The sequence below is a fragment of the Ixodes scapularis genome, unplaced genomic scaffold, assembly GCF_016920785.2.
Source record: "Ixodes scapularis isolate PalLabHiFi unplaced genomic scaffold, ASM1692078v2 PGA_scaffold1__304_contigs__length_218370807, whole genome shotgun sequence".
NCBI classification, from domain to species: Eukaryota; Metazoa; Arthropoda; class Arachnida; order Ixodida; family Ixodidae; genus Ixodes; species Ixodes scapularis.
The window spans coordinates 126,594,085-126,604,503 of NW_024609846.1; the positions used below are offsets into that span (position 1 = coordinate 126,594,085).

The following is a 10,419-nucleotide window of genomic DNA, read 5'->3' on the forward strand; positions in this document are numbered from 1 at the left end:
AAGGTCGGTTATGGCGGCGCCCATGCACAGCTGCTGCAAAGCGTCTATATTCAATAACGTGGCTCTTGATTTTCGCAGATGATGATTATACCGTGTCTCTAAAGCTCATAAAACAAAGAATACTACATGTACACGGGACGAGACAAACAGTGGGAGGACTTCTTGAGCACAAACGAACACGTACCACGTGACACCAAGCGTCGTACCGCGTTCCACGCGGCGGCGTGTGTTTCCAGAACACCTCCGATTGGATACATTTCGTTTCTTGTGCATTAATAAGACAGATAGGAAACGCCAGAAAGTTAAGGTGGGGTGGAGTAGGATTCTTTTTTCGAACGCCGAGGCGCGCGGTCAAGGAATCATGAGCTCCAGCGGAGCGCGTTCTACGGCTTACCCTAGTCGGGTTCCAACAGGTATTTCGGAATATTTGACTCCCCAGGACTACCGTATCATCCTGCCTACGCTGCCAACAGGTCGTTATTCTTTTAATTCTCTTTCTACATGGCGACCCATCAGCGAGACCGTATCGCATCGACGACTTTCGCGAGGTTCTGAAGGACGTCGTTGACATGAATGACGTGGCCGGCTTCGGTACCTTCCAGTACATTCAAGTTTGGATGCTCACCCTGCACAACGCGGCAGCGAAGGAGAAGCTGCTACATGCGGCAGTGCTCAACGTCAAGGGCAATACCTGCCTGGTCATCGATCTGAATGTGAGTGAGAAATCATTCAAAGTTCATTGGGTTCCCGTCTGCGTTCCCGACGAAGCTGTGCAAAAGACGTTCGAGTAGCACGGTAAAGTGAAATCAATCGTGTGCGAGAAGTGGAGGCAACCAGGCTTTGAGAATGTAAAGACAACCACGCGAACAGTCACGTTGGTGCTCAAGGATAGCATCACAGTGGACGCCATCCCGCATCAAATCAACATCCTCGGAATACCAGCGTTGGCGTCCATTCCAGGCCGCCCACCTCAGTGCTTACGGTGCATGAAGGTAGGACAGATGCGCAAGCAGTGTCGCACTCCGTGGTGCAGGACATGCCGCACTTACGGACATGAGGAGGACAACTGTATCCAGACGTACGCGGCTAAAACGAGGCCTCCAACTGAACTGCAGGACGTCGATAACCTGATGGACCAAGATGAAATGGAGGAGACCATTGCCGCGACTCCGACAGGGAAGGCGTCTGAATTGTCGACTGATGTCGTCGGAGCATCCGATTCAGCATCAGCAGCAAGCAGCCTCGCAAAAGTCAAGATGACAGAGACGCCGTCGCCGAAGACGGGAGAGAACTCGCAAGCAGGACAAGTCACACCAGAATCGGTTGAGATGAAGGACGAGGAAAACAGAAAGGAGAGCGGGGCAGATGGCAACCAGGATCAAGAAGTCACCGGAGTGGAAGCGCCAATTAAAAGGAAGGGAGAGCAATCAACGGAAAAAAACTGCAGCGCGTGCGACTACGGCTGACCAACGATTTACTCTTGTGACCCGAAAGCGTTGGAAGAAAGGCACCGAACCTCAAGGCCAACCATGGTTGACAGAGCGGGCTGCTTCAGCACTTGAAGAAACAGCCTTCGAAGATTGACAACGTTCTGCCAAACGTGTAAGCCATCCCAACTGCAGCAATTTATTGAATGACTAAAAACTCGAATCCTTTGAATATTGCAACCTTTAACGCTGTTAGTACTGTTGCAAGGAAACGCAAGGAATGGCTACTCAATCTGCTGCTAGAAAAACGCATAGATATTGCTTTCATTCAGGAAACAAGAATCTCCACGCATGAGCAGGCAAAAGACTTCGTGCAGTACTTTGGACGCGTGTTTTGGTGTTTTCACAGATTGACTCTTGGCAATGCGTCTGGAGGAACGGCGGTGCTTGTCAAAAAGAGAAAGTGTTTTTCCCTTGTTGATTGTGAGCTTGGCACGGACGGTCGCGTAAGCAGAGTTGACTGCCTCGTTAAAAATGAACTAGTTCGTCTAGTGTCGGTTTATGCACCGAATGATGCTCCTGAACGCTGTCTTTTTTCAAGTCTTTGATACGAATCTTGGACACGCCTGGAAAAGTCATTCTAGGCGGAGACTTTAACTGCGTGTTATCTAATCGTGACCGCTCTAACCACGCTACAATAAGCGACTCGAGTGCAACTAAGCTGAAAAGCGTACGTTAGAGCAGTTTGACCTGGTCGACGTCACAAGCCCGCTGAAAGATTTTTCTCCTCGCTTCACGCATTGGCAGGGAGCATCTCACGCCCGCCTTGACAGACTTTACCTGTCAAGCGAGATGCTGAATCAAGTGGAGGAATACAGGTCTGACGCGGTCTCGTTGTCTGATCATGCGCTGGTTTCCTTTTCTCTCAAGTCTGGAGCACAAACTCGCAGCAAGGCACGTGACGGAAGCTTGAAAATGAACATGAGCATTTTACAAGACGAAGAATTTGCTTCGATGGTGAAAGAAAAGATTGAGGTACTTGGCAATGAAACTCCGCTAGATGCCTGCGTGTGGGAGAACTTCAAATTGCATGGAGTTGAAGGAACTCGCAACTGACTTTCGCAGAAGCGACAGCTCAAGCGCACGCGAGAGAAAATGGCGTTGGTCCAGTCCCTCAAGACACTAATTGTCAAAGAAGAACAAAGCCCTGGAGTTTTTCAGGATGACATAAAAGAATGTAAAGCACAACTTCTCAAGTTACTGGAAGCAGGGGTTTCCCCAGGATTCTAATCAAGGGGGGGTGTCCCGATGGCTCGGGGGAGGGGGAGGGGGATGGGGGGAAGGGGGAGGGGGAGGGAGGGAGGCGATGCGAGGCTAGATAAAATATAAAACTGTTTCTTTTTTAGTCCACTAGCTAAATTACGGACGTCTATTAACCAAATGCTCATACCCGTAATGTATGTTTCCCTTTATATATACACCTGAGAGGTGGTGATTTCCTTTTTTTCTTTTTAGATTCAAGGGGGGGTGTCCACGAAAACTAGGGGGGGTCTCAACCTCCCCCCCCCCCCTAGGGGGGGCCTAGGGAAATCCCTGACTGGAAGAAAAGCTAAATAGTGCTGCAGGAGCCGCACCCGTATGTTAAACGAAGAAGAGGTGCCGACAAAAGTTTTCGCAATGCTGGAAAGAACAAGAGGGGACAAAATATCATTCTGAAAGTAAGAAACGGTGATGTCATGGCGTAAGGACAAACAGAAGTTGAAGACATGTTTGCAGCCATCTACAGTGAATTATTTCGAAGATATCGATAATAACATCACCGATAGTTTTCTCGACGATCTGCCGCAAGTGTCAGAGGAGCATAAGTACCGCATGGATCCACCGATCAGTACAGCAGAAGTCAACTGGGCAATCAAGAATCTGCCAGCAAACAATGCGACAATGCCCCGGGCCCGGACGGAATAGGCTCCGAGTTTTAGAAGATGTTCATAATCCTCCTCTGTCCCATTCTCCTGACAGTATTTCAAGACATACAAGGACAGCTACTTTCCCCGTCGATGAAAAAGAGCTTCACTGTTTTGATTCCAGAAGTACAAACCTGCGGAAAAATCCCCGAGGTAACAAACTTCCGTCCTATAAGTTTGTTAAGCACAGACTACAAGATAATGGCGAAACTATTGGCACGGCGTCTGGACATTGGACTGAAAAACGTCATCGGAGAGCACCAAACCTATGGCTTGAAAGGACGGTCCATTTATCGCAACCTTCACGTCATGCGTTTTGTCTGTGAAGCGACAGCCGAAGGTCATCAACCATTAGCGGTGCTGCAGACGGATCTCAGTCAGGCGTTATCGAGTGTCCCACGAGTTTCTCATGAGGGTTTTGGAACGATGTGGGGTAGGCGAAGTGATGAGAGATTCGATAGCGCTGTGCTACAAAAGCATCACCACGCGGCTTTTAATAAATGGGAAGAAAGGAAAGCCATTTTCGGTTCAGCGTTCTGTCCGGCAAGGCTGCCCCATGTCACCAATCTTGTTCGCCCTACAGCTGGAGCCTCTGTGCCTCAAGGTGCAGCGCAACAAGTCGATCTCTGCTCTCAACCTGGAGGGAGCATCTGTAAAACTCCTGGCGTACGCAGACGATGTTTCTTTTGTATGCTCTTCAAAGCGAGAAATCGAAACAGTCTTGAATGAACTAGAAAGCTACGGTCGGTGTTCCGGAGCAAGACTCGATAAGAACAAGTCGAAAGGGAGCCGGCTCGGAGAGTGGTCCATGAAGCCATCCGAATTCATGGACGTCAAATGGTCTACCGGCGTGGAAAAGTACCTCGGCGTGCCCATGGATCTGTCAGTACCTACGTCACAACAGTGGAAGCAGAAACTGGTGACAATACCAGTAAAACTTTCTTCCTGGACAGCAAGACGTTTGTCAATGTTCTCCAGAAGCTATGTCTGCAACGCGGTGTCATACCCTGCGATCCTGTATGTGGCACAAGTGGTTTGTTGCGGCGCAGGCACAGTGAACGCCATCCAGACATTGGGCCGGAAAAAGAAAAAAAATTGTGTATGACGTTTTTGTGAGTGATCTTTCTAATGAATAACAGCTCCTCGAAATTGATTTTTATACATTAAAAATGTTTAAAATGTTCAAAAACAAGCCTGGAGCTTCACATTACAGCTTGCGCGGCATGCGTCAGAGTCATTGTCAGCTGTTTACATAGCCGCTCTCTGATTCTTGTTTTTTCCTGATCTGTGGAGGCTGCTGTAGAGAAAAGTTTAACATTCACCAGAGTAAATGGAATGATGCCTTCTTAGCTGTCACCGCGCGCACACTTGTGTTTTAAAGCGCCGCACACTTGTTTTTTGACTACTTGAGTTTGCCGATCCCGACGCTTGTATCCATCCATGTGTGACTCGACAGTTGCTGAAGAGCAGATGCTCGTCAGCAACTGACGCTAAGCTCCTCCCGCATCGAGTGCGCGCCAAAGAAGTTTGTCACATCGCGACTTCTGCTCGAAAGAAAAGCAGAAAATGCGCGGCAAAGAAAGCAGCTTACAAATAGACAGTCACTCAAAAATCCTAACACACAAAAAAAATATTCACATAACTTTGAGATTTGAGTGACTATATCTACCAGCGCACTGGATCGTGATTATGCCTTACCATGTCGCCCAATCTGCAGTATTGACATGCATTTTCACAACTTCTTAAATTGTCGGCCATGGCCCGGCAAATTCAGGCGATTGATTAATTGGTTCTATCCAATTTTTACTAAAAATTGTTTGCAAATTTAGAATCCCTCGCTTAGACCCACATCACGCATTATACGCAGTTCTTTGGGTCCGCAAACTTAAACATATAGAGGGTAGTAATTCATAGCAGGTGTATACATTTGGGGAACGCTGATCGAAGTGTCGCCGATTTACTATATGTAACAGACTTCGATCGCGAGGAGGTCTCGTACGTCTCGCGTCGTAAAAAGGAAGGGATTTCTTTGAAACGACTTCGAAAGCCACCCATCGCTTCTTCCTGCCAGTTACTTTGAGCAAATGTTTGTTTACTTGCTAAAAAAAAAAGTAAAAAATGGAACTTTCAACTAATAAGAAACCAACATTCACAGAACACATTGGTTTACTATACACACGCAAAAGGTTCTCGAATTTCGTTTTTCCATTTTCAGTTTTGATGATTCCAGCTAGTTTTATTTTGTCCGAATCATATTAGGTTGTATTTACTGGCGGCCATAGCTGTGTGCGCGACTGCTGACAGCAAACCAACACCTGGCTTATATATATATATATATATATATATATATATATATATATATATATATATATATTGTATGTATATATATACAGCCTGAACTTAAGGCTGAACTCCATGGAGCGAATTATGCGACGAATAAGTGACGAACGCCGCCCGACAGCACGCTTGCGTTGCGCGCGACGTAGCACCAGTCTTGTACACGTTACTAAAAAAAAGTAATAGATTACAATTACTATTACTCTTGTCTAAAAAGTATTCGATTAGATTACTTAATTACTCGACGGCAAAAGTAATTGGACATTACTCAAAGAAGTAATCGTTACTTTTCTGATTACTTTATTGTATGAAGACACATCTTTAGCGCTCATAACAATGAACTACTTCCAACCTATATTTCACATTTGCACAAGTATTGAAGAAGAAAAACTGGCTCCCTCTTCGTGGTCGTTGCACCTTCACAATGCGGACACAAGCATAGAATTCGTTTGAAGACGTTTAATGATTTGGGCGTTCGCCAGTGTGTGTGTGTGTGTGTGGGGGGGGGGGGGGGGGAGCGAGCGGAGGTGGTTCTAGATGTTGTTAAGCTTGAGCAAAGGTTGTCGCTCAAAGTTTGCGTCGCTCATTTTATTATTCTCATGTGGATGAGCTCGCATGTTATACACCAACTCATGTTTACAAACAAACCGGAGCGCCCCTAGCGGACGCCACCGGCGCCGCGCATGCGCGGTGGATGGTGGGCAAGAAGCCCGCCGTCGCCCATAAACAAACCATTGAATTGCGTTGTTGCCGGCGTCGGTGTAAGTCCCCGTGCACTTTTTCGCGTTCGAATTGTTGATTCTACATCCTCTTAACAATGTTTAACTACTTGAGCGGCTTCAGCAAAATTAACGAGGCTCGTTACACCGCGAAACTTTGCGTGAATAATGTGACGTGCGGCAATTCATTTCGCGTGGACGCCGCAGAATGGGCGCTGAAGCCTGACTCCCACGATGAGATTTATCTCGCTATTTTCAGTCGCGAAGTCGCTCGGGCTGCAAAAGTGTGGACCGTAGCTGAGATGGTGGACGTCGATACTGAAAACCGCAAGTAGAATCGGGCATTACAAGTCGGTGACGGTTACTGCCACTGGTAACAATGATCAACATCTTGTATCTACTGTTTACACTTAGCCTACTTACCCCAACCAATCTTCAAAAGTGTTTTGGGGCCTGCACCTACTTCTTATCGCTATTACCGGGTCAACGTCTGGTTTACGGGTCGCTGTCGTTTGAAAGAGTTGACGACAAAAAGCAGAAAAGTTTGAAAGAGCAGACGACAGTTCAAACGGATGCGCAATAGAGTGCGGGCAAGAAGCACCGCGTCCCGCGTCAACAAAGCATTGGAATGTCACGCTGCCGGCATCTGTGTGAGTCTGCATGCTTTTTTTCCGGTTGGAAGTGTCGATTTTACGTCCTCATAGCAATGTCTTACCACTTTAATCGCCTGAGCGAAATTATCAAGGTTCGTTACGCCGCTAAACATCGCGTAAATAATTTGACATGCGGCGATTCATTCGCATGAACGCCGCAGAATGGACGCCAAAGCCATGATGAGATTCTTCTAGCTATTTTCGGTCGCAACGTCGCTCGTGCTGCAAAAGTGTAGAAGATAGCGGCGATGATCGACGTCGATACCGAAAATCGGAAGCGGGAACAGACCAAGCCTAACAAGTCGGTGATGGCCATCAATATCTTGTATCTACTGTTTACACCGAGCCAACTTAAGTCTTTTGAGGCCTGCGATTACAGCTTATTGCAATCACTGGGTCGAAGTTTGGTCTACGGGCCGCTTTTGTTTGGACGAGCAGACGACAAAAAGCAGACAAGTTCGAAAGAGCAGACGATCAGGCGGCCGTGTGAATTTGAAAACGCACTGAACCCGCGGGTGGTCCGGACACCTTGGCGGTTTTGTCTCGTTCATGTTGGAACAAAACAAATACATCTGGCGACCACATAGTGTTTCCCGCACAAGCAATCGTAGTTCGACAGCGTCTGGTTTGCCGTTGTCACGGCTACTATCCACGTTCTCGGACGAACGGAGGGGGCAGAAACAGATGAAAACTGATCTTCTAACCTTTCCAGACACCCTTGGTACAGCCCCCGTCACAGCATTTCGACAAGAAGTCAGGTTTTTTGTCTGATTTATTCCTAAAGAACGCGGGAATGCATGTCTCGCACCGCGACTTCTGCCCACCACCCCCGACCGGAAGTGCGACCGACGCGCCACCACCGCGGCGTGACGTAGGAGAGTTGAGTTGGTTTTCCGTCTAACCTCGACCCAGCGCGTAACGTGCGTAGCCTCGACTCGGCGACTCGGCGCACAGCGGGAATGGCGGGAACATAGAGTTATTATAATGCACGCTAGAGGTTCAACTGGCGCTAGTGTCTATGCGACTTCCGTGACGCAAATTGAAGCAGACAGCAACCAGTCTACTTTTGCGGTGCTCCTGTGCATTCCTATGGGAAAACGCGCGTGCATTTTGTCTCTTCGCCGGAAAATAACATGGAACACTTTGGTTATTTCGGTCGCACCGAATAGTATGTGTCTTAATTAACATTGTAAAAGTGTAATTGCTTTAGTTAGCGCATTTTTCTTCATCAGTGAGCGATGTTTAACTTCGCTGCATTTCAGTCCCAAACGTGTGTTCCGCAGCAGGTGTGTAAAAACAAGCGACGATTCAAAGCAAAATTACGATCGAAACGAATATAGAGTGTGTTCAAGGCTCGCCAGCATTCCGGTGACGCTTGTATATTGATAATATGCCCGTCCTGTCACCATATGAAAATGATCCCGTCGTGCATGAGCGGATAAAAACCTTCAACGTAGAGAATAAAGTCCGTGGGATATGAAAGGTGTCTCTTCGTATTGTTTTCTCTGCCGGGCAGCTTTTATCGCGCACTTGTTCTCAAAGATGTCTAGCGCGCGGGTGATATTTTGAACGTAAAACACGCAGCTTCGCTCAGGACAGAAAGAATAAAGCGGTACTCACTTATTTAAAATCGGAATAGATTACGTGGCCTTCAATTTATTTTGATCGTACATGCACTGCGAGTTACTGATCCGGTGTTGCTGCGTAGTTCTTGCCGCCGCTCTTGATTTTCCAGATGTCCTTCGTTCGTTTGGCCATGTATATCCCCCATGCTGGAAATCGCCGACGCCGCGTTCGCGCTAACAGTGTCCGACAGTGCACATAAATACACGTACGAAGCCGTTTTAGCGCCGTTTTTAGTGCGATGAATTCAAGTGAAAAACGCTGTAACTGACCAATTCTTTCGTCGGCCTGACTGAGAAATGTTCCAAACTACATACCTAGTACGTACGAATTATTTGGGATATTTGCTCTTATGATCGAGCGCAGGGAGAAAATGCACTCTCTTTTTCCCATATAAATGCATTACCGGAAGTCAATTTTCGACTGGTTGCTGTCTGCTTCAATTTGCGTCAGCACACTAGCGCCACTTGAACCTCTAGCGTACATTCGTACATTATAATAACTCTATGGGCGGGAATAGTTCTTCCGGTTCTAACACTTCCGGTATGCGGGAGCAGGCCTAGCCGGCTGGGGTTTGAAGCCCTTGACAGCGAAGTGAGTTGTAATAAGGTGGGTTAATACGTCGATGTATCATGTCCGCGCATATTTGGTCATCGGGCTGCCACTGCGCAGTCGTTGGCTGCAGCAGCAATTTCCGAAAACGGAAGATAGCGCGCGGCAAATTGTGCACCGAACACAAGAAGTCGCCAAGCGAATGCGGCTGTAACGTACACTTTGCATCGCTTCCCCGCTGATAACAGCGGGGAAGCGATGCAATATCAGCACATAAAAAAAGCAAATAGGCCGTATAGAAACGGACATCTACTAGGGTGACCACCTTCTTGCTAGCGAAATGCGGGACAACGGGGGGGGGGGGGGTGGATGGAGAGGAAGGAGGGGGGGGGGGGGGGGGTGGAGAGGAAATTTATTAACACACACACGTAACAAACCGAGGCTTTGTTAATACATTTAACATCATGTGCTGTCTATAACCTGCTAATCGTATTGCAGCAATTAAGTTTAATTAATTTTAACCAAAAGTAATATATATTTTATGGCAAATGTGTTATTAAATGTGTCGAAGTTGAAAGCATAAAAATCGACTAGAGCAGAACTCAATGCATCAGATAAAAATAAGAAATATTAAATCTCTTTCGGGCTATTGTTTCCTGTCAACGCTTACTTTTATCAACATAGTCCTACACAAAGTTTTAACATTGTGTTATTTTTCGACCGTTGCGAGTTGCAGGCTTTTTGCCTTGTGTGGCTGTGTTCCCAAAAACAAAGATCCACAGCAACCTTTTAGCATTGACAGAACGATTTGAAAATAATTACAATATTTTATATTGAAACTTTTGGCAAGCAATCTTTCTTAGAATATTTTGCCACCAAGGGGAGTGGCACAATGGAGCATGCGCGTCGGTTCTCCTTCAAGAACGACGGTCGCTTCCCGGAATGCTTGGATAGAAAATGGTGTACCAGTGCGATTCACACGATTACCAGCGACCTCCGGGCTTCCCGTGCCCCATCGTTCGGCAGCGCCATAAGTTGCAGAGTGAATTTTACTACAGTATGAAATGCGGGGCATTTTGAAGATTTGGGAATTTCTTGCGGGACGCGGGACACAAGCCCTCAATGCGGGACAGTCCCGCGAGTC

At 47.1% G+C, this 10,419-nt stretch overlaps 1 pseudogene; it reads left to right on the top strand.

Annotated features, from left to right (window-relative positions):
- Nucleotides 1–818: 818 nt before the first annotated feature.
- Nucleotides 819–1,584, top strand: LOC120846746 (annotated as a pseudogene).
- The last annotated feature ends 8,835 nt before the right edge of the window (nt 1,585–10,419 follow it).